The 25,664-nt window shown below is 40.3% G+C and overlaps 1 protein-coding gene and 1 pseudogene across 1 annotated transcript in view; both read right to left on the reverse strand.

The window, feature by feature from the left end:
* SCD5 (stearoyl-CoA desaturase 5) overlaps positions 1 to 25,664 on the reverse strand; it is a 207,217-nt gene that overhangs the window by 15,979 nt on the left and 165,574 nt on the right. The gene's annotated exons all lie outside the window — the stretch shown is intronic.
* Positions 116 to 950, reverse strand: LOC150019164 (hypoxanthine-guanine phosphoribosyltransferase pseudogene; annotated as a pseudogene).

Genomic DNA, 25,664 nt, shown 5'->3' on the forward strand with positions numbered 1-25,664 from the left:
TGTTTTTTTACAGATACAATTTCAATATTTTCATTCAATAGTGGTGTGGTTTAAGAGATTTTTTTCATTCACAAGTCAAATAACAATCCACCCAAAGGGAACTGATAGTCTTTAGGCTCATAGTGCAAATAAAGAGTTCAGGAATGCAGCAACTGACATTTCTAAAATACAAAACAGATAAAATTCTTAGAAGATACATGCAATAAATTCTACTAAGCAGCTGGCCACAGAACTAGAACATTTGAAAACTTTACTGGTGATTTCAATAGGATTCCAGATGTTTCCAAACTCAACTTGAACTCTCATCTTAGGCTTTGTATTTTGCTCTTCCAGTTTCACTAATAACACAAACATGATTCAAATCCCTGAAGTATTCATTATAGTCAAGGGCATATCCTACAACAAACTTGTCTGTAACTTCAAATCCAACACAGTCTGGTCTATATCTAACACTTTGAGGGGTCCTTTTTACCAGCAAGCTTGTGACCTTCACCATCTTTGGATTATGCTGCTTGACCAAGGAAAGTAAGGTTTGCGTTGTTTTGCCAGTGTCAATTATATCCTTTCTAGTTAAAGCTGAGAGATCATCTCCACCACTTACTTGTATGTCCCCTGTCGATTGGTCATTACAGTAGCTTTTCAGACTGATAAAATCTACAGACATAGGAATGGATCTATCACTATTTCTGTTCAGCGCTTTGATGTAATCCAGCAGGTCAGCGAAGAATTTATAGCCCCCCTTGAGCACGCAGAGAGCTACAGTGTGATGGCCTCCCATCTCCTTCATCACATCACGAGCAAGCTGTTCGGGCCTGTCTTTCCATAATTAGTCCATGAGGAATAAACACCTTTTCCAAATCCTCAGCGTAACAATTAGGTATATGGAATAAATCTAGGCCATAACCTGGTTCATCATCACTAATCACGACACCGGGGCTGCGAGTCACCATAACGGAGCTGGCAGGCATGCCAACTGAAGGCAGTCTACAAAATAATTTTTAATACAAAGTGGCTGCATTTCCACTTTCTCTCACTCTTAAAACTACATTCCACTCTCATCCTTGCTATCTGGGATAGACTGAAGATTGCAGGAGAAAACATAAACTTTCTTAATCTGAGACCCATGAAATTGTATGCAAACTCTTCTGTGTGTTCCCATTTTCCTGGGGTTCAAAGTCCATACCTTTCATCAGATTCTCAGAGGTATTCAATTCGCAAAAGAATGCAAGTCCAGTACATTTGAAAGGTAACTACTTTTTTATTTGGTGTTGTTGTTTAACTTTGATTTTTTCTGTTTATTTTAGGATCTGGCCTAAGATTGAAGTGTGGTCCTTTTCAAACTAAGATTGTCACCCTACGTTTTTGGCAGTAAAGTTTTTTAAAGGAATTACAGTGACACTAGATAGCAGCGTGTGTGTGTGTGTGTGTGTGTGTGTGTGTACTCACACATGTCCATGATCATTCTAACTTACACATATGTGAATCTTGTGCTGAAGGGACATTTACTAACTGACAGAATACAACCCTCCACTCCCATCCAAGAGAACAAGTTTAATTCCAAAACTCTTATCAATGACAGCCTACTCACCAGCAGCCAGTCTCTGTGCAGGAAAGGAGTCAGTGGAGTCATTTAAACAACCTTCTTGATCAATATCAACTTCTCTAGCTGAATTGATTAGGTAGACTGACCATTTTTATCATGGAGGGCAAAAATGAACAGGCTGATATAACAGGGTTTCTTCATTTTGTATGTAAAAGGCATGACCCCTGTGCACAACACATGCTTTCTAGTGCAGAGATTCCATTACTAAATTCAAGCAGCATTACCCTTCCAAAACTCCCTAGGCCTCCAAAACTCGGTTCAAAATTGATTTCCTCCAGAAAGCCTATCCTGATAAATCTCCTCTCAACGGTGGTTATTGCATTATTCAACATTCCTTTAGTACAACTGTGCTGTAAACACTTAAGAAGACTAGTGTTTTAGATAGCTGAGTTTTCCTGCTAGCTGAGGATATACATGTTCAATGACCCCAACTTAAAAAAAAACTGTATGTGGAAATCATTATTCATATTTCTGCCTTTTAAAGTTTTAATCTTTATTGTATTTTTTCCAGTATCATTTAGTCTCATTATTCCCCCTTCCACCCAGCAATCAACACACTGTTGTCCATGTCCATGAGTCCTTTTTCCTTTTTGCTCAATCCCTCCACTCCCTCACCTCCCTCCTCCACTACCTGTCATCCTGTTCTCCATCTATGCGTCTGTCCCTATTTTCCTTGTTAGTTCAGTTTGTTTATGAGATTCCACATATGAGTGAAATCATATGGTATTTCTTTCTCTGACTGGCTTATTTCACTTAGTATAATGATCTCCAGGTCTATCCATACTGTTGCAGAGAGTAAAACTTTCTTCTTTTTTATGGCTGAGTAGTATTCCATTGTATAAATGTCCCATAGTTGTTTTATACACTCATCTACTGATGGACACTTGGGGCTCCATATCTTGGCGATTGTAAATAACACTGCAATGAATATGGTGTTTATATTCTTTCAGATGAGTGTTTTGGGTTCCTTTGTATATATTCCCAGAACTGGGATCACTGAGTCGAAAGGAAAATCTATTTTTTAAAGTATATTTTATTGATTATGTTGTTATGGTAGTCCCAACTGTTTCCCCTTTGCTCCCCTCTGCCCAGCACCCCTCTTTCCCCAGCAATCCCATCCCCTTAGTACATGTCCATGGGTCATGCATATAAGTTCTTTGGCTTCACCCTTTCCTATATTATTCTTAACTTCTGCTTTTCTATTTTTAGTACCAATTATGCTTCGTAATCCCTGCACCATTTCCCCATTTCTCCCCTTTCCTCCTCCCAGCTAATAATCCTCCAAATAATCCCCATACAAATGATTCTGTTCCTATTCTGATATGCTTAGTTGGACTTTGTTTTTATTTTTTTAGATACAGTTGTTCATAGTTGTGAGTTTGTTGTCATTTTAACATTCATAGTGTTGATCTTCTTTTTCTTAAAAAAGTCCCTTTAACATTTCATATCATAGTGGCTTGGTGATGATAAACCCTTTTAGCTTTACCTTGTCTGGGAAGCACTTAATCTGCCCTTCCATTCTAAATGACAGCTTTGCTGGATAGAGTTATCTTGGTTGTAGGTCCTTGCTTTTCATGACATTGAATACTGCTTGCCAGTCCCTTCTTACCTGCAAAGTTTCTTTTGAGAAATCAGCTGCCAGTCTTACAGGCACTCCTTTGTAGGTAAGTCTCTGCTTTTCTCTTACTGCTTTTAAGATTCTCTCTTTATCTTTCACCTTTGGCATTTTAATTACGATGAGTCTTGGTGTGGTCCTCTTTGGGTCTAGCTTGTTTGGGACTCTGTGCTTCCTGGACTTGTATGTCTATTTCCTTCACCAAATTTGGCAAGTTTTCCTTCATTATTTTTTCACATAAGCTTTCAATTTCTTGGTCTTCCTCTTCTTCTGGCACCCCTATAATTCAGATGTTGGCACGTTTAAAGTTGTCTCAGAGGTTCCTAAGCCTCTCCTCATTTTTTTCAATTCTTGTTTCCTCATTATGTATTGGTTTACTGTTTTTTTCTTCCTATATTCCAAATCATTGATTTGAACCCCAGTTTCCTTCCTTTCACCACTGGTTTTGTGTGGATTTTCCTGTTTCACTTAGCATAGCCTTCACTTCTTCCCTTACACGTTTGCCATAAGCATATCTATCAATCCTGTGAGCATCTTTATCACTAGTGTTTTGAATTCTTCATCTGTTAAGTTGGCTATCTCCTTGTCGCTTAGTTCTCCCACTGGAACCTTGCCTTGTTCCCCCTTTTGGGCCATACTTCTCTGTCTCCTTATTCTGACAGGCTCCTGTGTTTGTTTGCCTCTGTGTCTTAGGTAGAGCCGTCGCTCCTGTTGCGTTGTAAGGGGTGGAGCCTTAGGTACTTGTCAGTACATGGCGACCCATTTCACCATGTTGTCGCGCTATATGTGGGGGAGGGGTCAGAGAGGGAACAATGCCGCTTGCTCAGCACTTGCCCCTTTTCTAGGCACTTCTCCCAGTTTCATACGGGATGGGACTGGTACCTCTCTAGCTGTTGCCCTGGCCATCGTTCCCGGAGTGGATGGGTCTGTGGGCGTTCTAGGACTGTGGGGGCCCTTTAAACAAGCTGAGAGACCAGCAGTTTCTTTCTCCAACACCCACTGGTTTGCACAGTCAGAAACAATGAGGCTTGATTTTCCCTGGCGCTTCGACCACAAGCTGCACTGTCTGCTCAGGAGCTGGAAACGCTCCCCAGGTGTCCCTCCCCACTTCAAAAAAAAAAAATGCTTTATTGATTATGCTGTTAGTTTTCCCAATTTCTATTCCCTTTGTTCTCCTCCACCTAGTGATCCCCTCCCTCCAGTTGCGCCCCCCTTAGTCCATGCCCATTCGTTGTGCATATAGTTCTTCTCAACATCTTCCTGTCTACTCCACTCCCTCCTACTATACTTCTTAATTCCTGTACCATTTCCCTCCCTTACCCCCTTCCCCTCCCTACTGACCTCCCCCCATAATGTTCCCCATACCTATAATTCTTTTCCCACTCTCATTGACTACTTAGTTTAGCCTCTGTTTCAATTCCCTAGCTTCTGTTGTTGGTTGTTGTGATACAGTTTTCATTTTAATGTTCATAGTTTTGATCCTCTTTCTCCTAAACAAGTCCCTTTAACATTTCATATAACAGTGGTTTGGATCTGATGAACTCCTTCAGTTTTACTTTGTCCTGGAAGCACTTTCTCTGCCCTTCTATTCTGAATGACAGCTTCGCTGGATAAAGTAATCATGGTTGTGGGTTTTTGATTTCCATTACTTTGAATATTTCCTGCCAGTCCTTTCTTGCTTGCAGTTTCTTTTGAGAAATCAGCTCATAGCCTTATCAGGATCCCTTTGTATGTAATTCTCTTCTTCTCGCTTGCTTCTTTTAAGATTCTCTCTTTATCCTTAATTTTTCACATTTTGATAATAATGTGTCTTGGTGTGGTTCTCCCTGGGTCCAGCCTTTTTGGAACACTCTGTGCTTCCTAGACCTGTAAGTCTATTTCCTTCTCCAAGATAGGGAAATTCTACTTCATTATTCTTTTCACATAAATTTTCAATTTCTAGTTTTTCTTCACCTTCTGGCAACCCTATGATTTGGATATTGGCCCAATTATAGCTGTCCAATAAGTTTCTGATCCTCTTCTCATTTTCCTCACTTTTCGTTTCCTCTTTCTGCCCTGGTTGACTGTTTGTTCCTTCCCTATGTTCCGATTTGTCGATTTGATCCGTTTTTTTTGCCCTCACCACTAGTTTTGTATGTGTTTTTGTTCATTTCAGCAGGACTAGCCTTCATTCCTTTCCCATCTTGTTTAAGATCTGTTGTTAAGTCTGTAATCATTTTTACAACCAAAGCTCTGAACTGTGCCTCAGAAAGATTTCCTATCTGCTGCTTCCTTAGATTAGATATTTGCTGTCTGGTCAGCTGCATCACCAGGGTCTGTATCATGATCTGTGCCATCTTGACAGTTTTGTGTTTACCTTTGTTCCCTAGGCGGGGCTGTCACACTTCCTATGCTATAGGGGGAGGAGCCCCATGCACTTGTCACAACCGGGCAACCCTCTCACCACGCTGTGGTATTTTCTGTAGGGGTGGGGGTCCAAGATGGATTCCTGCCATTTACTCTCTGCTGAGAGACCAAGATCCTCCTCCTCTGTCCCCATCCCCTCTGGGCCTCACAGTCCAAGGCAATGGGGGTCTGCCTTCCCTGGCGTTGGAATTGCAAGCTGATGGGTCTGGTCTGCAGTCGGGGGTGCTCACCAGGCACTTCTCGCCCCCCCTTAAATACGGGTGTCTGTGCTTACCGCTGTCCTGCCGCCATCGCTGCTGCCGCCTCCACCAGCACAGCTAGACCTCTCCAATCTAGCTTCACCCCTGCTACCTGTTCGGACAAGCACCACTTCTTTATAACTTCATACGTTGGACTTCCACTTATTTTCTGGAACTTTTGGTTATTTCTGATTTTGCGGTAGTTGTATTCCTTCTTAGTTGTGGAGGTAGATGGAGGATGTAAGTCCAGGCTTCCATCTTGGCTGGAAGTCTCCTGTGTGTATCTGCCTCTCACTCCCCACTTTTAAACGTGTGACTGTGCTTTCTGTCAGCATGCTGCTGCCACCACTGCCACCGCCACCACACTGCATCCTCTCTGCCTGGGCTCCGCACCTCCTAACTGCCTGGATGAGTATTTCTTCCTTATATCTTTGTTTTTTGGGCTTCCATGCAGCTCGATTTTCTGGAACTTCTGGTTGTATCTAGTTTTGAGGTAGTTGTATTCCTTCTTAGTTGTGGAGAGAGACCCAGCGTGTCTGTCTAGGCCTCCATCTTGGCTGGAAGTCAGAAAATCCATTTTTAATTTTTTGATGTATCTCCATACTGCTTTCCACATTGGCCACATGAATCTGCATTTTCACCAACAAGTACAAAAGCGTTTCCTTTTCTCCATACCTTGCCAGCACTTGTTTGTTGATTTCTTGGTGATAGCCATTCTCACTGGCTTGAGATGGTATCTCATTGTGGTTTTCATTTGCATTTCTCTGATGATTAGTGATGTCGAGCATCTTTTTATATGTCTCTTGGTCATCTGTATGTCCTCTTTGGAGAAGTGTCTATTCAGGTCCTTTGCCCATTTTTTAAAATTGGGTTGTTTGTTTTTTTGGTGTTGAGTTTTATAAATTCTTCATAAATTTTGGATGTTAATCCCTTATCAGTTGTATTGGTGAATCTGTTCTCCCATTATGTGGGTTGTCTTTTTATTTTGTTGACAAGTTCCTTTGCTGTGCAAAAACTTTTAGTTTGATGTTGTCCCATTTGTTTATTTTTCCTTTTGTTTCCTTTGCCTGAGGAGATATATCTGATAAAATATTGATATGAGCAATGTCCAAGATTTTGCTTCCTATGTTTTTTTCTAGAATTTTTATGGTTTGGGGTTTAATATTTAAGTCTGATCGATTTTCAATTTTTTCTTGTGTGTGATGTAAAAAGGTGGTCTAATTTCATTTTTCTGCTGAATCTGTCCAATTTTCCCAACATTATTTATTGAATAGACCAGTAATGGTCCATGGCCTGTTAGAAACCTGGCCACAGAGAAGGAGGTGAACGACAGGCGAGTGAGTGAAGCTTCATCTGTATTTACAATCACTCCCCATCACCCACATTACCACCTGAGCTCGGTCTCCTGTTAAATCAGCAGTGGCCTTAGGTTCTTATTGGAGCATGAACCCTACTGTGAACTACACATACAAGGGATCTCAGTTGCATGCTCCTTATGAGAATGAATGCCTGGTGATCTGAGGTGGAGCTGGGGAGCGGCTGCAAATACAGATTATCATTAGCAGAAAGGTTTGACTGCACAGAAATCATAATAAATCAATTGTATGCAGACTTATATCAAAACCCTATCAGTGAGAGGCAAGTGACAATTAAGCTGCAGTTTGTGGCAGGTTATAAAGCCATCCCTCCCCATCCCCTTGCCATCCATGGAAAAATTATTTTCCAAGAAACTGCTCTTTGGTGCCAAAAGATTGGGGAATGATGGAATAGACTATCTTTAGCCCATTGTATGTGCTGGCTTTCTCTGTTGAATGTTAACTGACTATAAAGGTGTGAAGTTATTTCTGGGCTCTCTATTCTGTCCAATTGACTAAGTGTCTGTGCCATGCTGTTTTGATTACTATGACCTTATAGTATAGTTTCCCCCTGGCTGGTTTGGCTCAGTGGATTGAGCGTCGGCCTGCGAGCTAAGTGTCGCTGGTTCGATCTTCCAGTCAGGGCACATCAGAGAAGGAAAACTCTGACTCCAAAAAACCTCCGCTGCCTTGCGGCATACCTCTTCAGGGGAAAGGCTAAGGGAGTAAACCCCGACAGAAAATCTGGAGCCGGAGTCCCTAAGGTGGTTTGACGTTGTAGTCAACACCGGCAACTCCTGCGGCGCACCTGAAGCCAAGCTGTATTGACTCCGTCTTTCCCTTGGACCCTTCAGCTGCGAAGAGAGGGGGGGTCTGCTGCATGGGCAACAGCAGACCCTCCATATCACCCTGCCCAGGCTCTGTAGCTTCAGCTTCACTGGAGAGGACACTCCAGCGTCATTGCAAGATGCCGATTCAACATGGGAGGAGACAGATACCGTGTCACTCCCGAGTCGGACTGCACAGCCATTCTCGGCGGTGCAGATAGACTCTTAAGAAGCTACACCATCGTCTCTCGAGACGGATGGCTGCCGAATCGAATAGTATAGTTTCATATTAGGTAGCATGATTCCTCCAACTTTGTTCTTCTTTCTCTGTATCACTGTTGCTAATGCAGTGCCTTCTGTGGTTCCATATAAATTTTTGAAATATTTGTTCTGTGAAATACATCATTGGAAACTTGATAGGAATTGCATTGAATCTATAGATTGCTTTGTGTAGTGTGGCCATTTTAATGATGTTAATTCTTCCTATCCATGAACACATTATGAGCTTTCCCTTATTTGTATCTTCTTCAATTTCTTTCTTCAGTGTCTTATAATTTTCTGAATACAGGTCTTCTACAAACTTGGTTAGGTTTACTCATAGATATTTCATTCTTTTTGTAGCAATTGTGAGTGGGATTGTTTTCTTAATTTCCCTGTTTGTTATTGGCATATAAAAATGCAACTGATTTCTGGATATTAATTTTGTATCCTGCTGTTTTGCTTAATTCGTTTATCAGTTCTACTATTTTCTTGGTGGAATCTTTGGGATTCTTTATTTCAGTATCATGTCATCTGTAAATGACTGTTTTACTTCTTCATTTGCAGTTTGGATGTCTTTTATTTTTTCTTCTTGTCTGACTGCTGTGGCTAGGATTTCCAGTACTATGTTGAATAAGAGAGGTGAAAGTTAATATCTGTCTTTTTTCTGATCTTAAGGGGAACGCTTGTAGTTTTTGCCGGTTGAGTATGATGTTGGCAGTGGGTTTGTCACATATGGCCTTTATTATGTTTAGTTATGTTCCTTCTAATCCCACTTTGCTAAGAGTTTTTTCACAAATGGGTGCTAGATTTTATCAAATGCTTTTTCTGCATCTATTGATATAATCATGTGGTTTTAATCCTTCATTTTGTTTATGCAGTCAATCACACTGACTGATTTGTGAATGTTGTACAAACTTTCCATTCCTGGAATAAATCCCACTTGACCAAGGTGTATAATCTTTTTGATGCTTTGCTGTATTCAGGGTGCTAATATTTTGTTGAGGATTTTAGTGTCTACGTTCATCAGGGATATTGGCCTATAATTTTCTTTGTAGTGTCTTTATCTGGTTTTGGAATTAGGGTAATGCTGGCCTTGTAAAATTAGTTAGGGAGACTTCCCTCCATTTGAATTTTATGAAGTAGTTTGAGAAGGAAAGGTGTTAGTTCTTCTCAGAATGTTTGTTAAAATTCACCAGCGAAGCCATCTGGTCCAGTGTATTTGTTTGTTCAGAGTTTTTTGATTATTGCTTCAATTTCATTAGGTGTAATCTGTCTATTTAGATTCTCTGATTCTTCCTAATTTCATTATGGAAGATTGTATGTTTCTAGATATTTATCCATTTTCCCCAGATTGTCCAGTGTGTTGGTCTATAGTTGGTCATAAGATTTCCTTATGACTTTTGTATTTCATTGATATCAGTTGTTATTTATGCTCTTTCATTTCTGATTTTATTTGTTTGGATCCTTTCTTTTTTTTTCCTTGGTGAATCTGGTTAAAGTTTTGTCAATCTCGTTTATCTTTTCAAAGAACCAGCTCTTGGATTCATTGATCTTTTTGTATCATTATTTTGCTTATTTCTGCTCTGATCTTTATTATTTCCTTCCTTTGGGTTCTTTTGGGCTTTGTTTGTTGTTCTTTTTTCAAGTTCCTTTAAGTGTAAAGTTAGATTGTTTATTTGAGCTTTTTCTTCTTTCTTTTTCTTGTTTAAAAAAAATTTTTTTTTGATAGGCCTGTAATTGTATGAATTTCCCTCTTAGGATTGCTTTCCTAGTGTCCCACAGATTTTGGGTTGTTGTGTTCTCATTTTCATTTGTTTTATGGAATCTTTTGATTCTTTCCTTGATCTTGTTGTTGACCCATTCATAGTTTAATAACATTTTATTTAGCTTCCATGTCTTTGTATGTTTTTCAATGCTCTCCTTGTGATTTATTTCTAGTATCATAGCATTGTGATCAGAGAAGATTCTTGATATAATTTTCATCTTCTTAAATTTATTGAGATTTGATTTGTGTCCTAACATGTGGTCTATCACAGAAAACATTCCATGTCACTTCAAAAGTATGTATATTCTGCTGCTTTGGGATGAAATGTTCTGAAGATATCAATTAAATCCATGTGATCAAGTGTGTCATTTAAAGCTGCTGTCTCCTTGTTGATTTTCTGCCTGGAAGGCCTATCAATTGAAGTTAATGGGATGTTAAAATCCTTAACTATGACTGTATTTCTGTTGATCTCTCCCTTTATGTCCATCAAGGTTTGCTTCTCATATGTAGATGCTCCTATGTTGGGTGTGTAAAAGTTTACAAGGGTTATATCCTCTTATTAGATTGTTCCCTTTATCATTATGTAGTGTCTTTCTTTGTCTTTAACTATGTAGCTTTGGTTTTAAAGTTTTTTAGTCAGATATAAATAATGCTACCCCACCTTTTTTTCCTTTCCATTTACACGAATATCTTTTTTTCTATCCCTTTATTTTTAGTCTGTGTGTATGTTTTGATATGGGATGGGTCTTTTGGAGGAAGCATTTATATGGGTCTTATTTTCTTATCTATTCAGCTACCCTATGCTTTTTGGTTGGAGCATTTAAGGTGATTATTGATAGATACATATTTAGTGCCATTTTATTGTTAGACTATTTTCCTCTGTTTTTTTTCTTTCTCTTTTTCTTCTTCTTCTTAAAGTAAGCCCTTTAACATTTGTGACAGTTCTGGTTTGGTGTTAACAAACACCTTTAGCTTTTTCTTGTTTGGGAAGCTCCTTATTTCTCCTTCAATTTTAAATTATAGCCTAGCTGGGTAAAGAGGACTTGGTTGTAGGTCCTTGCTTTTCATCACTTTGAATATTTCACACCACTCCCTTCTGGCCTGAAATGTTTCTGTTGAGAAATCAGATGATAGTTTAATTGGTAACTACCTGCTCCATTGTAGGTAACTACCTGCTTTTGTCTTGCAGCTTTTAGGATTCTCCTCATCTTTAAGCCTTGTCATTTTAGTTATGATGGTTTTGGTGTAGGCCTCTTTGGTTCCAACTTGTTTGGGACTCTCTGAGCTTCCCGGACTTGTGTGTCTTTTTCCTTCACCAGATTAGGGAAGTTTTTGGTCATTATTTCTTCAGATAGGTTCTCAATCCCTTGCTGTCTCTCTTCTCCTGATGCGGCTATTGTTACACTTCATGTTGTCCAAAATGCTTATTAAGCTCTCCTCATTTTTAAAAAATTCTTTTTTTCTTTTTGCTGCTCTGCCTAGGTGCTTTTTTCTACCTTGTCTTCCAAATCACTGATTTGATCCTCTGCTTCATCTAATCTACTGTTTATTTCCTCCAGTGTATTATTTATTTAAGATATTGCATTGCATTCTTTATTTGTGACTGGTTTTTTTAACAGTTTCTGTGTCTTTTTTTCATGAGGTTTAGTATCCTTATAGTCATTACTCTAAACTTTCTGGTAAATTGCTTGTCTCCATTTAATCTAGTTTTTCTGGAGAATTCTCTTTTTCTTTCATTTGGGGTGTTTCTTTTCTTCCCATTTTGGCTGCTTCTTTGTATTTTCCACCTTAGTTGTGAAACTAATTAGTGAAATAGCCTCAAGCTATAATCAGCGTCTCTGGTCCACTCTGCCCTCCCTCTGCTGGAGCCCAGGGTAAATGGCTTCCAATGAAATGAGGTGTGTTGGCCTTTTAAGATGCTCTCTGTATCTCCAGCCATCTCTCCCTGGCAGACATAAACTCTGCTGCTTTTCACAGCTGGATGTTATCTGGGTTCCTTTTCTAGCTCTGTTGCTATAGGCTGAGGAGCCAAGCTTGGGGTCTAGATTCGTCCTTCTCAGGGGGAGCCCCCCTGGCTGCTGAAATATCCCCCCAGAACTTCAGCTGCCACCTGTGGGAACCCAGCCAGCCCTCTCATGCCTCCTCTGCACTCCCTACCAGTCTCCTTATGGTGATGTGGCTTTCTCTGTCTGTCTGTGGTTATAAGGCTTCTCTCCAGCTAGAGTTTAGTTCATTGTTTAGGATGATTACAGTCTAGTTGCAAGTCCAGTTTGGTCCTGGGAGGAGGTCAGTGTAACTTCCACTTACTCCTCCACCATCTTGGATCCTCTGTCTTCTTAATTAGAGTTCATGGAACAAAACTTGACCCACTCTAATGATGATGGGTGTCCTTGCCCAGCAAGGGTTTCTCAGCAGGCATGGAAACTTAAATGCTACTATTTTATAAAGGAAGTTCATTCTGGGGAAACAGTGTGAGAGGCAAGGAAGGTGTGATGGTCAACAGGAGCATGTGTTACTGAGCTTGTTACAGAAACAGGGGAGTCCAAGAACAAACCCCAGAGTGTGCGGCTGGGAGATAGGGAAAAGGAAGCAGCTTTCAGGATGCCTTGCATGCCTGGGGCTAGTGGCTGGAAACTCTGTTGCACAAAGATCCGCTTTGAAACTTCCAAGGCTCAGGAAGATGGGAGGGGTCTTGGACTGTGAGATGGTACAGAAGGAGCCTACAGAGCCTGTGTAGGGATCTGTGAATGGTTGGAACTGTTTGCAACACCCACTGCGGCAGAGGATGCAGTCAGGGATATATAAGCAGCTGCGGACATTTTAGCTCGCGCGCTCCCTCCAGGTGGCTTGGAGGAACGGGTCTCTCCAGGCTGCTTTAAGAAGAGGCTCTCACCACGCAGTTTGCAGGAAGAAGGCAGTTTACAAGGAGGCTGAGAATCCAGGCGGTTCTGCATTAAGAGCTGGAGGGCACCACAGCACAGAAAGGACCTCCACAATCAGAATTGAGTGATTGGCAGCTACTGGTAAAGCTGAACTGTGCCTAGGAAGTAGGGAAACTGTGTTTCTAACTTTCCTAAGACTGGCCAGGTCTGGGAGGGGGAGGCAGAGCTATGTGCAAATAAACTATTCTTTTTCTTTTCACTAAACTCTGGTATTGAGAGTTATAATTCTGGCGGCGGGCAATAGGGCCCCTAACTAAACAGCCTGTGGGTTCTGTTTCAGTCGGAGCAGCCCAGGGGTTCTGTTACAAACTGGCCACAGCCTGATATCTCAACCTAGTGGGACCATCTTCCAAGATGCCATGTGAACATTGAGCTTCAGAACATTCCTTCTGAGAGGAGGATGGGGGAAGATGTAGCTACCTGCTTCCTACTTTTTTGCTACACCCCCAACTCAGGACTGTGAACATGGGTATTGAGAGGTGTCTCAGGCTTCATTGGCAACAGAGACTCCCCAAGCAGGATACACACACACTGCAGGTGTGAGGAAGGTGCTGTCAGAATAAACCTACCCAAATCCAGTTGAAGTGCACAGAGAAATGTGCAGAACAAGTGGCCAAAAGTCCCAGGACAAAGGAAGTCCGGACAGCCTGCAGTGGGGCCTTGCAGGTGTCTGAAACAATGAGTGAGTTTAGAAACATCAATGGACACTCTGTGTTTTTCCCACAGTGTCTGTTGAGGTGTGAAGAACTCTTGGTTTTGACTGAATTCTTATATTTACTTTTTTAAAAATTGAGGTAAAATTGGTGTATAGCATTATATATGTTTCAGATGCACAACACCTGTATATACTGAAAAATGATCACCCTCATATTTACTTATTAAATCAGCCCTGGCTGGTGTGGCTCAGTGGATTGAGTGCCAGCCTGAGACCCAAAAGATCACTGGTTCGATTCCCAATCAGGGCACATGACTGGGTTGTGGGCCAGGTCCCCGGTTGGGGGTGCGCAAGAGGCAAGGGATCCATGTGTCTCTCTCACATTGCTGTTATCTCCCTCTCTTATTTCCTCCCTTCCCCCTCTCTAAAAGTAAATAAATAAAAAATATTTTTATAAAAATAAATCTTACTAACTTCTCCCTTATTTTCAGGTATGTTGATAAGCTGTCACTTCCATTTGTGTTCCTACCTGCAGTAGCTTTTCTGTCTCCTTCTACTTTTTTCCTCTTAATCTACTGAAGGTATTGAAAACCAGAGAGTTAAACTTATTTAATTCGTGTGCAAATGAAGAACACACAGACTCTGGGTGAGAGCTGACAGGGGTCTCCTGTGCTGAAATTAAAAATTCAAACTTATTAGGATTGTGACATTTACTCAAAAATCTCTTTCTGTGGAGGTGGAGGGTGGAATATGCACTTTGGAGTTTGGAGGATTCCATGAAATAATGTGAATCTGGCACTATTATGATGGTTCCTTGTATTTACAGGTTCTTGGTTTCATTCCAGTGAGACAAAATTATGGGGAATAGCTGAGTTTCAGATAGGTGAGACAATATTCTATTTAGTCTTCACTACACTCTATGTATTTGAACTTAATTATATTGTTATATAGCTGGTAATTTACCTGAAGATACTTCAGCATAAACAGTGTGACATAGGGTATGTGTGTGTTGTTTTATTCTTCACCCTAGAAGCAGTTCATTAACATTTCAAGTACCCTAATCAGGAATCCATACTTCAGGTATGCTTAGTTTGCATTTAACAAATTCTAATAATTCATAAACCAGAGGTCTCTTCAGGCTTCAATATTTTTATCTCTATCAGCACTAAAGAGTTTTTACTTAGATAAGAGAAATGAATTTTCACAGGTAAAATAAGAAACTGAAAAATGTGGGTTGGCTAGGGATTCTATACAGGTACCCCTCAGCAGCATATATGCCTCAGAGTGACATCACCTAATGCTTCCTCCATCCTGTGCCCCACCAGTGGTGGAATTCTGTCGCTAGATCCTGAGAAGAAGCGGAGACTCCTGCAATGTGTCTTCTGTGCAAGGGGCTGGTTGGGGTGTCCACAAGAGCAGAAGGCAGGGCTTCATCACGTTTAAAGTGTGTTGCTTGGTTGTTTTTGTCCCTAATTGCTCATTGTGGTAGCATTTGGTCTGATACAGAACTCTATTGTATGGAAGACACATTGCTTTTCTTCCCCTTTCACACTGGAGTTAGCCAAGATCAGTTTCCAGCAGACACGGCCAATGGGTCTCTTTCTTGTTGTACTATGTATGTTTTTGCAGTCGCCACAACATTAAGAGTCAGAGGCACCACGAGTACTGAGGAAGATGACTGTTGATGTGAGGAGGCTGTGCAAGAATGGGCAAGGAGCTCATGGAACCTCCCCACCTTGCCCCAGGGGGCAGGCCTCCGTGCTGCTGAAATATGCTTTCAGGGAGTGGGCCTCCACTGGTGTTGATGGCATCCGCATGCTGCCTACTTCAGCAACTGAGGGTTAGAGCATCATACATAAATCATCATCCCTAAGGCTGTTCTCAGCTACAGGTTGTCTAATGCTCTCTATAAACTGGATAATAAACACACTGCTCCTCAGTTCCAGAAGTATTTTAGAAGATGCTAAGTTTCATTAGTCTTAAAAGATAGAAAGATGAATAGGACTTAGCACACTCCTTGAGGAGCTTATGGTCTAATGAGAAAGAAATACAACTGGATCATTTTAATATAGCACAATAAACATAAAGGCAAGACATACTCATGATTCCATAGACCTGCTGAGGAAAGGCACTTAGCTCACTCTATGACAATTAATTTCACACTCTTTGGTCTCAGGACACTTTTATATTTTTATTTATTTATTTAAAATTTTTTATTTAGTTATTTTTAGAGAGAGGGGAAGGAAGGGAGAAAGGGAAAGAAACATCGATGTGCAAGATAAACATCGATCAGCCACCTCTCTCATGACCCTAACCGAGAACCTGGCCTGCAACCCATGTATGTGCCCTGACTGGGAATTGAACCTGCAACCTTTGGGTCTGCAGAATGCCACTGAAACCACTGAACCACACCAGCCAGAGCAACACTTTTACATTTTAAAAATATTATTGAGAACATCAAAGAGCTTTTGTTTATATGGATTATCACATAGCCATCAATATTTACTGTAAGGGAAATTAAAACTGAGAAATGTTTTATTAAGTCATTAAACATTAAATGTTAATGTATGCTAATAATACAGTATTACACATAATGTGCATTATATAATATATATTTGTTAATATTATACAATAAATATTAAATTAATCAATTCATTAAAATAACAATGAACCTGTTACATATTAACATAAGTAACATTCTTTTATGAAAAATAACTATATTTTCCAAAACAAAATAAGTTTTGTATGAAGAATGGCATCATTTCACATTATTACAAATCTCCATCTGACTTAATGGAAGCAGCTGGATTGACACATCTGCTTCTGCACTCAGTCTGTTGCAATATTATTGTTTTGGCTGAAGTCTATGAAGAAAATCTGCCTCACACAGATGTGTAGTTGGAGAAGGGAGGATCTTACAGACCCCCTACATGGAAAAGCTTATATGCTATTTATACTACATATAAAGTCTATGTGCTTGGAGATAACCCCACCGAGAAGATCCTTGAGCTGCTGACCTCAGCTTCCTGGAGGTGAGTTTGAAGAATGAGTAAGAGGTGTGTAGGTGAAAAACATGACAAGAACATTGTTGGTCAGTGCTTCTCCAACAATCACTGTGTGTGTGAATCACTTGGAGTCTGGGATGAGGCTTGAGCCCTGCATTTCTAAGAAGTCCTGGATGATACTGATGCTGCTGGTCTCAAAACCACACTTTGAGTAGCAAAGATCTAGGCCAGAAAACTAGTGTGAGGGGAAGAGCATGACTAGCAAGTGAAGTGCAGACAGGATGTACCTGGAGATAAGGCAAGCATGCCAGGTCATGGAGATAGTTACACTCCCCAGGGGCAGTCATGAAAATGTGTTAAAACAGGAGACAGCTCTGGCTCATGGATAAGCATAATATCTTATTCTGAATAACTCAGAATGACAGTAAGTATAAAATATACAAGCAAAGTAAATAGGCAAGAGGATAATGTAGAGGAAGAACAAAGCTAATATTCTCTATGAATATTATTACAACACAGCTTAGTAGGAAGAGCAGGTGCTTCGGATTAGGACAGTTTGCTTAAAATTCCAGCTCTACCACTTACAAAACATTACTAAGTCAACTTCTCAGAGTCTCAGATTCCATCATATGTAAAGATATGAGAGATAGGAATTATATGCACAGAGAACAAGTGTGGTGCATAGTACATACTCAGTACACACAAATCAAATGAAGAAAGTATTATAGGCATAATAAAAATAACTACTGAAAGCTATTATTCTTATTTTCAGGTTAGATGTTGGCTTGAAAGATAACTGAGCTTATAAGAATTTCATATTTTTAAGATAAAAAGATTCTGAATGAGGACTTAAGGGGACTCACCAAGTAAAAGTTTTGTCTACTCACATGCTATGCAATGTAACCTCATAGTTTTGCACAGTTACGTAGGTGGGACACATTAGATGGTGATGACAGTTAAAAGGGAAGGACCCCCACATCTCATGTTAATCATCCTTTCTTCAAAGACAACTTGGACCCCAAATTTCAATACCAAATTTGGATGGTGTAAGCCTTAGTTCCCCATCCACTTCTTGTTTCCTGTAGTTGGTAAAGATAACAATGAGCAAAGGCACAAAGAGCACACAAAAAATTACATTTGCATATTAAATTGAGCCATCACAGCTTAAAAATTTTCTCTCTACCTGAACACCTACATTAGGTGCTATTTTTATTATGCCTATAATACTCTCTTCATTTGATTTGAGTGTATTGAGTACATACTGTGCATGACACTTGTTCTTTCCCAATTTCTATTTCTCTTTTTCTCTGGAAACACTTGGCCTTCAAGATCTACAAATCCCCTCACCACCACCTTGGATTCTGAGACTCATAATATCTTGCCCAAAGTGTTGTTATTACAGTCACATATGATGTCCTGCTCTCTCAATCCACTGAAACAAATATTGGCCCTCTGATTGTAAATGAGTTTACCTTATCCTCAAAATCTAGGTTCTTAGTTCAGCAAAATTAGAAAGCCTGTTTATTTGAAATATATATATATATATATATATATATATGGTTTCTCTAAATCCCTTGAGAGTTTGAACATCTGAGAAATTGTTTTTCTGTACTTTAAAATGAAGGACAAGATAAGGGTAGGTTTATAAGAGAAAGCCAGTAGCAGGAGATGTAGCACACTTCAGCTGAATCAATGAGCATGTTGTGACAAATCACATTATCTCAGAATTAAGATTCTTTGTGCCTGTGTGACAGAGTTGTTATTGTCTTTATATGAAAATAGGCAGTGTGGGAAGTCTCTTGGACAGGAAGACAGTTCACAGCCAATTTCTAACAAGGATTTCCTCAACCAGTGGGCTGAGTGATTTCATTCACTAGGAATGTATCCCTTTCAATCTTCGGAATTTCAGTATTTTAGACTAAGAATTTGACCCTTAGAACACTCTTTACAATAAGGTCTTTCCTCAGGAAGGGAGCATTAGCCTATGGTCCTTATTCATTCATTCATTTTTTAAAAATTTCTAAATTCATGAAAGCATTTTTTTAAGAAACGCAAGGAAGGAGGAAGGTGAATTAGAAAGGTGAATTTATAATTTCTAAAGCTGATTAAGTCGGCTATCTCCATGGTGATTCTGGGTTGGAAGCCCTCTCCTTCCTGCCAGCATGCCTTTGGGCAACAACCTCGATGACATCCTCTCTACGCATGGCTCCCAGTGGCGTTCTGTGAAAAGTCTGGGCAACTTGACAGATCCTGCTGTTCACCTGGGAGGGACATCTAGTGAGGTAAGATAATGGGTGTGGGCATCCACTCCCTGTCCCTCTCACTGGGATAAAAAACTTAATATTCCTGTTAACAATAACAAAAATTATAGAAATTCTAGGAATAAACAAAACAAGAACATGCAAGATCTATATTTAGAAAAATATAAACATTTCCTGGAGGATGTGAAAGAAGTCATGCCCTGGCTGGTTAGTTCAGTTGGTTAGAGTGTCATCTTGATATGCCAAGGTTGTGGGTTCAGTCCCTGGTCAGGACACATACAAGGATCAACCAATAAATACATCAATAAGTGGAACAACACACTGATGTTCCTCCACCTACTCAAATCAGTTAAAAAAAGTCATAACAAAAGGGTACACTTTGTTCCTGGAGAATGACAGAACCAGGAGTTGGCTGCCCCCTGCCACTTATAAAGGACCATCACTTTCATGCAGACTTTAAGAACCTGGTTCTATTAGTAGACCCCCTCAGTTCTTAATATAATCATCTATTGCATTGTTACTTATGTATATGGACTTGGAGGTCACTGGCTATTTTATAAATGTGTATTTTTTCTTCCCCATTATATTATAAAATTTAAAAAAGCAAAAACTATCTCTTTTCTTCTCTTTATATCTTCCACACCTCTTAATGCAGAAATGCCTCTACTTACAAATCGTTCATTTAAGAAAGTTTGCAAGATGAACAAAGCAGGGTGGAAAAAGGGCATCAGCACTGCCCAGCAGCAGCAGATGGTACTAGCAGCCACAAGCAATCATTCTGCCACACATGGCTCCTTAGTCAGGGGGTTTGTGCTCAGTTCTAAGATATTTCATGAACATCAGTAACATCAATTTGAAAAGTGTGAGTAGTGAGTGCTTTTAAGGTGTTGCAAAAAAAATATAATTCTTTTAAAGTATATTTTATTGATTATGTTATTACAGTAGTTCTAATTTTTTCCCCTTTGCTCCCCTCGCCCAGTACCCCCCTTCCCTGCAGCAACCCCACCCCCTTAGTTCATGTTCATGGGTCGTGCATATAAGTTCTTTGGCTTCACCCTTTCCTATATTATTCTTAACTCCCCCTGTCTATTTTGTACCAACTGATTATGCTTCTTAATCCCTGCACCATTTCCCCCTTTCTCCCCCTACCCTCTACCAGCTGATAACCTTCCAAATGATCCCTATACCCATGATTCTGTTCCTATTCTGGTTTGCTTAGTTGGATTTTGTTTTTATTTTTAGATTCAGTTGTTGTTGTTGCTTTTTAAATTATTTATTTGTTTGTTTACTTATTTTATTTTAAGAGAGAGAGGAAAGGAGAAAGAGAAGGAGAGAAATATCTCTGTGTGGTTGCCTCTTACTCGCGCCCCCAACTGGGGACCTGACGTGCAACCTAGTAATGTGCCCTAGCTGGGAATTGAACCAGCGACACTTGGCTCGCAGGCCAACACTCAATCCACTGAGCCACAGCAGCCAGAGCAGATTCAGTTGTTGATAATTGTGAGTTTGTTGTCATTTTAGTGTTCATAGTTTTGATGGTGTGGTCCCCTCTGGGTCCAGCTTGCCTGGGACCTTGCATGCTTCTTGGACCTGTATGTCCATCTCCTCTGCAAATCTGGGAAGTTTTCCTCATTTTTTCAATTCTTGCTTCCTCATTCTGCACTGGTTGACTGTTTTTTTCTTCCTTATGTTCCAAATCATTGATTTGAACTCTGGTTTCCTTCCCTTCACCATTGGTTTTGTGTCAATTTCCCTTCATTTCATTTAGCATAGCCTTCACTTCTCTTATGTGTTTGCTGTACTGAAGCATATCTGTCAAGCCTGTGAGCATCTTTATCACCAGTGTTTTGAATTCTTCATCTGTTTAGTAGTCCAGCTCTTCATCTGTGAGGTTGGCTATCTCCCCATCGCTTAGTTCTCCCACTGGAACCTTGATCTGTTTCCCCTTTTGGGCCATACTTCTCTGTCTCCTCATTCTGACAGGCTCCTGTGTTTGTCTGCCTTTGTGTCTTAGGTAGAGCTGTCGCTCCTGTTATGTTGTAAGGGGCAGAGCCTTAGGAATTCGTCAGTATGAGCAACCCGTTTCACCGAGTTGTGGCGCAGTTTGTGGGGGAGGGATCCGAGAGGGAACAATGCTGCCTGCCCAGCACTCGCTTCTGTTACAGGCACCTCTCCCACTTCCGCATCAGACTGGCGCCCCTCTAGCTGCTCCCCTGGCCATCGTTCCCAGAGTAGGTGGGTCCTCAGACATTCTAGGACCATGGGGCCCTTTAAACAAGCAGACTCTGCTGAGACCAGCAGTTTCTGCCTCCACCCCAACCCCCACTGGTCTGCACAGTCAGAAGCAATGAGGCTTTATTTTTGCCGGTGCTGGGACCATTAGCTGCGAGGTCCGGTGAGGAGCTGGGAATGCTCCCCAGGTGTTCCTCCTGACTTTTTAAAACATGTGACTGCGCTTTCCACTGGCCTGCCACTGCCGCCGTTGCTGCCGCCACCACACCGTGTCCTCTCCTCCCCAGCTCCGCCCCTCCTACCTGTCTGGATGTGTATTTCTTCTTTATATCTTTGTTTGCTGGACTTCCATGCAGTTTGATGTTCTGGAACTTCTGGTTGTTTCTAGTTTTGAGGTAGTTGTATTCTTTCTTAGTTGTGGAGGGAGACACAGCGTGTCTGTCTACGGCTTCATCTTGGCTGGAAGTCTTTTTGTGGCTTCTTTAAATGCCTAATTGTAGGTCTTCCATTCATCTAGATTTCAGATGGTTCTAAATGATGGCTGTTCTGTAGTTTAGTTGTAATTTTGATGTGGTTGTGGGAGGATTTGAGTATTGCATTTATGTATGCTGCTATCTTGACTGGAAGCCTCCAAAAAAGATACAATTTTGATGACAATGAAATTAGAAAATTTTTCAAAACTGAAAGTGGTCACAGAATGCCAAATTTTGCACAGCACAGCAGGAAGACTTCTTAAGTCCAAAGATAAAATAATGATTAAAAAGAAAGGAACAGGGATTAGTGAAATGAAAAAGGCAACTTCTTGAGGTTATGGCTAAATAGTAGTAGCAATGAATGATGTCCCTTGGCTTAAACTTTGTTAATTTTGTTAAAGGCCAGGAGTTTGCGTGAACTTACACCTAACATGGTGAAGAACAATTGATGAGCCTGCTGTAAGGCAAGGGTGGCTCCAGGAGTTCAAAGTTGCTGGGTTCAGGGACTGTCCAAATCAGCAAAACATCAAATGTCTAAAGAGATAGCAAATGAAGGTAATGTAGACAAAAGAGGTTCACATTTGAGTGAAAATGTTCAATACAATGTAAAGAAGAGTACCCGAGGTTTTAGTGCTTTGAAGGACCCCCTTATATTTTTATTTATGGAGATGCAGCTGCATACTGGTCACTGAACCTCTTTTAGTCACTTTGGAATTATGAAAAAAATGGACATATGAACTGGCTTTTAGAACCTAAGGTCTTCATAAACGGAACAGCTTCCATGTAGTGCTGTATGTGTGGTTAACTGTACAAATATTTATTGCCCAACTCCTCTGTGATGGACACTTTCATATTAATTAACTAATTTTTTGACCCAATAATTTTATAAGGTACCTATCACCACTATCATCACTTTATGAGTATGGAAATGGAACCTCAGGGAATAGCAAAAGTGGTATCTTTTCATTCTAAGACTATATTTTTGCCTCCTTGTATTGACTGACTGACTGAATGAATGAATAAATCAATGCCAACATAGATTATAATCCTGCCTATGCTTCACACATTTTAAAAAGTTGCCTCGTTTCTGAATGTATGTCTGTTACTTTATATAATGTCATCAATACATGTAATATATATATATAGTAGTCACCCCTTATGAGGATAAGTTCCAAGACCTCCAATGGATGCTTGAAACCACGAATAGTACTGAACCCCCTATGTATACTGTTTTTCTCTATCTGTAGATACCCATGATGAATTTTGATTTATAGCCCTGGCTAGTGTGGCTCAGTGAATTGAGTGCTGGCCTGCGAACTGAAGGGTCGCTGGTTTGATTCCTGGTTAGAGCATATGCCTGGGATGCTGGCCAGGTCCCCAACTGGGGGCATGTGAGAGGCAACTGATGGATGTCTCTCTGCATATCAATGCCTCTCTCCCTCTCTTTCTCCATCCTTCCCCTCTCTCTAAAAATAAATAAACTTTTTTTCCAAAAAAGTTTGATTTATAAGTTAAGTACAGTAAGAGATTAACAGCAATGTCTAATAATAAAACAGGGCAATTATAACACTAAAATAAGGGTTACTTGAACATTAGCACTTTGTTAGCAGTAGTTACCTGCAGTAGTGTGGATAACAAACCATGGGAAGTGAAACCGTGGATATGGATGGGGCTACTGTATAATATATGTAATGTTATCAATGTTATGCTACAGATCAAGTCCCACTGTTGTGTATCTCTCTTCTAACCTTCAAAATACCTCCAAGACATAAAAGGGGCATAGGGCATCAAGAAGCACTTTGTGGAGTGATCCCAGTGGGTACATAACAAAGCCAGATAGTACTACAGAAAGGGTTACTTTTCAATATGCATCCTTAATGCAATTCATTAAGCATCTTGTAGTGTGGCCTTATGGTTGAGGACTCTTCCTTGTCTCTGGACATCCTTTCTGTCGATAAAGAATTGAGAAAATGGCTGAGAATTCTACCCAGGTTAGTTCAGCAAGGGCTTAATTTCTGCAGCATCCTGTGTAAATTGTGCCAATAACAAAAGCTCCTATCTCTCACCCTAATCATTCCATGACACATTCAATAGGATACAATATGGTGAAGCGGAGACTGAGAAATTCAAGTAAATTATGTCAAACAAAAGCTCTCTGGTAGCACTGACATGACAGCCTGCACATGACTAATATAAATATTCACTTTGGTTAATGAGACAGCTATCAATAAATTCATTACTTAAGACAACACTTTTACTTCAGCTGACAACTGACAAGGGGTCTCCATAATAGTCTGCCATCAGCAGTCCACATAAGTAAGAGAGAAACTGTAGTTGAATTTCACAAATATGTATGAATCACAGCCTTCCATTTAAAAAAGTGACTCAGCCTCATTAGAAATTTTCACAAAATAGCTGTCAAAGGCCATTAAACTCACAAGTCATTTCATGGCAAGAACTACATGTTGGATATTAATTAATGGATCTGTCTACTTCTTACTTTAAATATATGAATTCGTGGCTTCAGACACCTCTTGTTTGAACAACTTCTCCTATATGACTCTCTTTCTAGATTAGTAGTAGTTGGATAAACCTAGAGAGTAGTGAGAGTAGTAGCTAGAGAGTATTGCATGAAGCAAACCAACACTAAAATGACCAGAATTACCTATGGAGTAATATATCCCAGCTCAGAGCACTGGGGAGAGCAAGAACAACAAATATGTAACATGCCCTATGTCTTAATTTGCCTGTTTATACTTCAGATTCATATGTGACTGTTCTACCTTCCTATTGTTTCATAAGAGGCAGGAGGATTCTGGATAGGAAAGTGGGCTTTGTCTTCCTTTGTCAGATATTTCTCTTCAACAAAAAAAGGAAGAGGGAGAGGAAAAGATGGTATCTTTGTCCTTGTCCAATGGTAGATTTAGAGTTGTGGGAACAATAACTGTATGTCTCCTTTAAAAGACAAATGGACAAAAACATATGAACATATGTCTAGCCTTCCTAGTAATCAAAGACTTGCAAATTCATTATGATGCTAAGTATCAAAAGCTGAGAGTTTTACATATTATTTGACTCAGCAATTTTTACTTTGGCCAAAGGAAAGTATTACAGCTGTGATCAAAAACTTATGCACAAAGTTGTTCATCACAGCACTGTTACAATGATTTTTAAAAAGGGGTGAAACTCCTTCCATGTTCATTAGAAATAATTAAGACACATCCTCACAATGAAATATTAACAAGCATTAAAACTGGAAAGCTTTCACAGTCTTCTGTTAGGTGAAAACAGCAGACTATAAAACAGTCTACTTAGGAAATATAAAGTCATAAAAGAATGTTATTTCCATCTGAGCAATGAGAAAACTCTGGGTGATATATAAAATAATAACTTTCCTTGAGCCCATCAGAGAGATGAGGTCACAGGGCAACTAAGTGAATTAACTTCCAAAGAGTGCTAAGCCTGTCCATGAGCTTTTGGCAGAGCACAAGAGAAAGAGGTGGCCACCATAAAAGTAGATAAGAAGAAATCAGCTAAAAGGTTGACAAAGTGTTGGCTAGTATGTAAATACGGAATAGCTTAGAGCCCCAGATAGGGTAGTCTGCATGCACCCTCCAGGCCTTTTCTACAGACCTCCACTGGGTATTTACAAGAAAGGTTAGAGGCAAAGTAGGAGACTAGAGAGAGCCCCCCTCCACTGCGGACACAGGCCGGTGGTGACCAACTGCTGCTGGAAGACAAGCAGAAATGCTTGTCTTCTTCCCCAGATTCTTCTCTTGAAAAGTAAAACTCTTAAGCTTCTGGGAGAGGGCAGAAAACCCTCTGACCTCTGGGACTAGGTAAAAGTCCATTGCTTCCTGAAGAAGAATAGAAGTAAAACCTCCGTGTCTCTGAGGGAGAGATAGAGAACTCTAGTGTCTCCAGACATAGGCAAAGAGCCATTGCTGTGGCAAAAGAGGTGGAGGCAAAAGCCTTCTCCACCCTGGCTTGTGTCCAGGATTCTGCACGCCTCCAAAGCAAAGGTC

This window comes from Furipterus horrens, unplaced genomic scaffold (genome assembly GCF_987537825.1).
Source record: "Furipterus horrens unplaced genomic scaffold, mFurHor1.1.pri manual_scaffold_2, whole genome shotgun sequence".
Classification (NCBI taxonomy): domain Eukaryota; kingdom Metazoa; phylum Chordata; class Mammalia; order Chiroptera; family Furipteridae; genus Furipterus; species Furipterus horrens.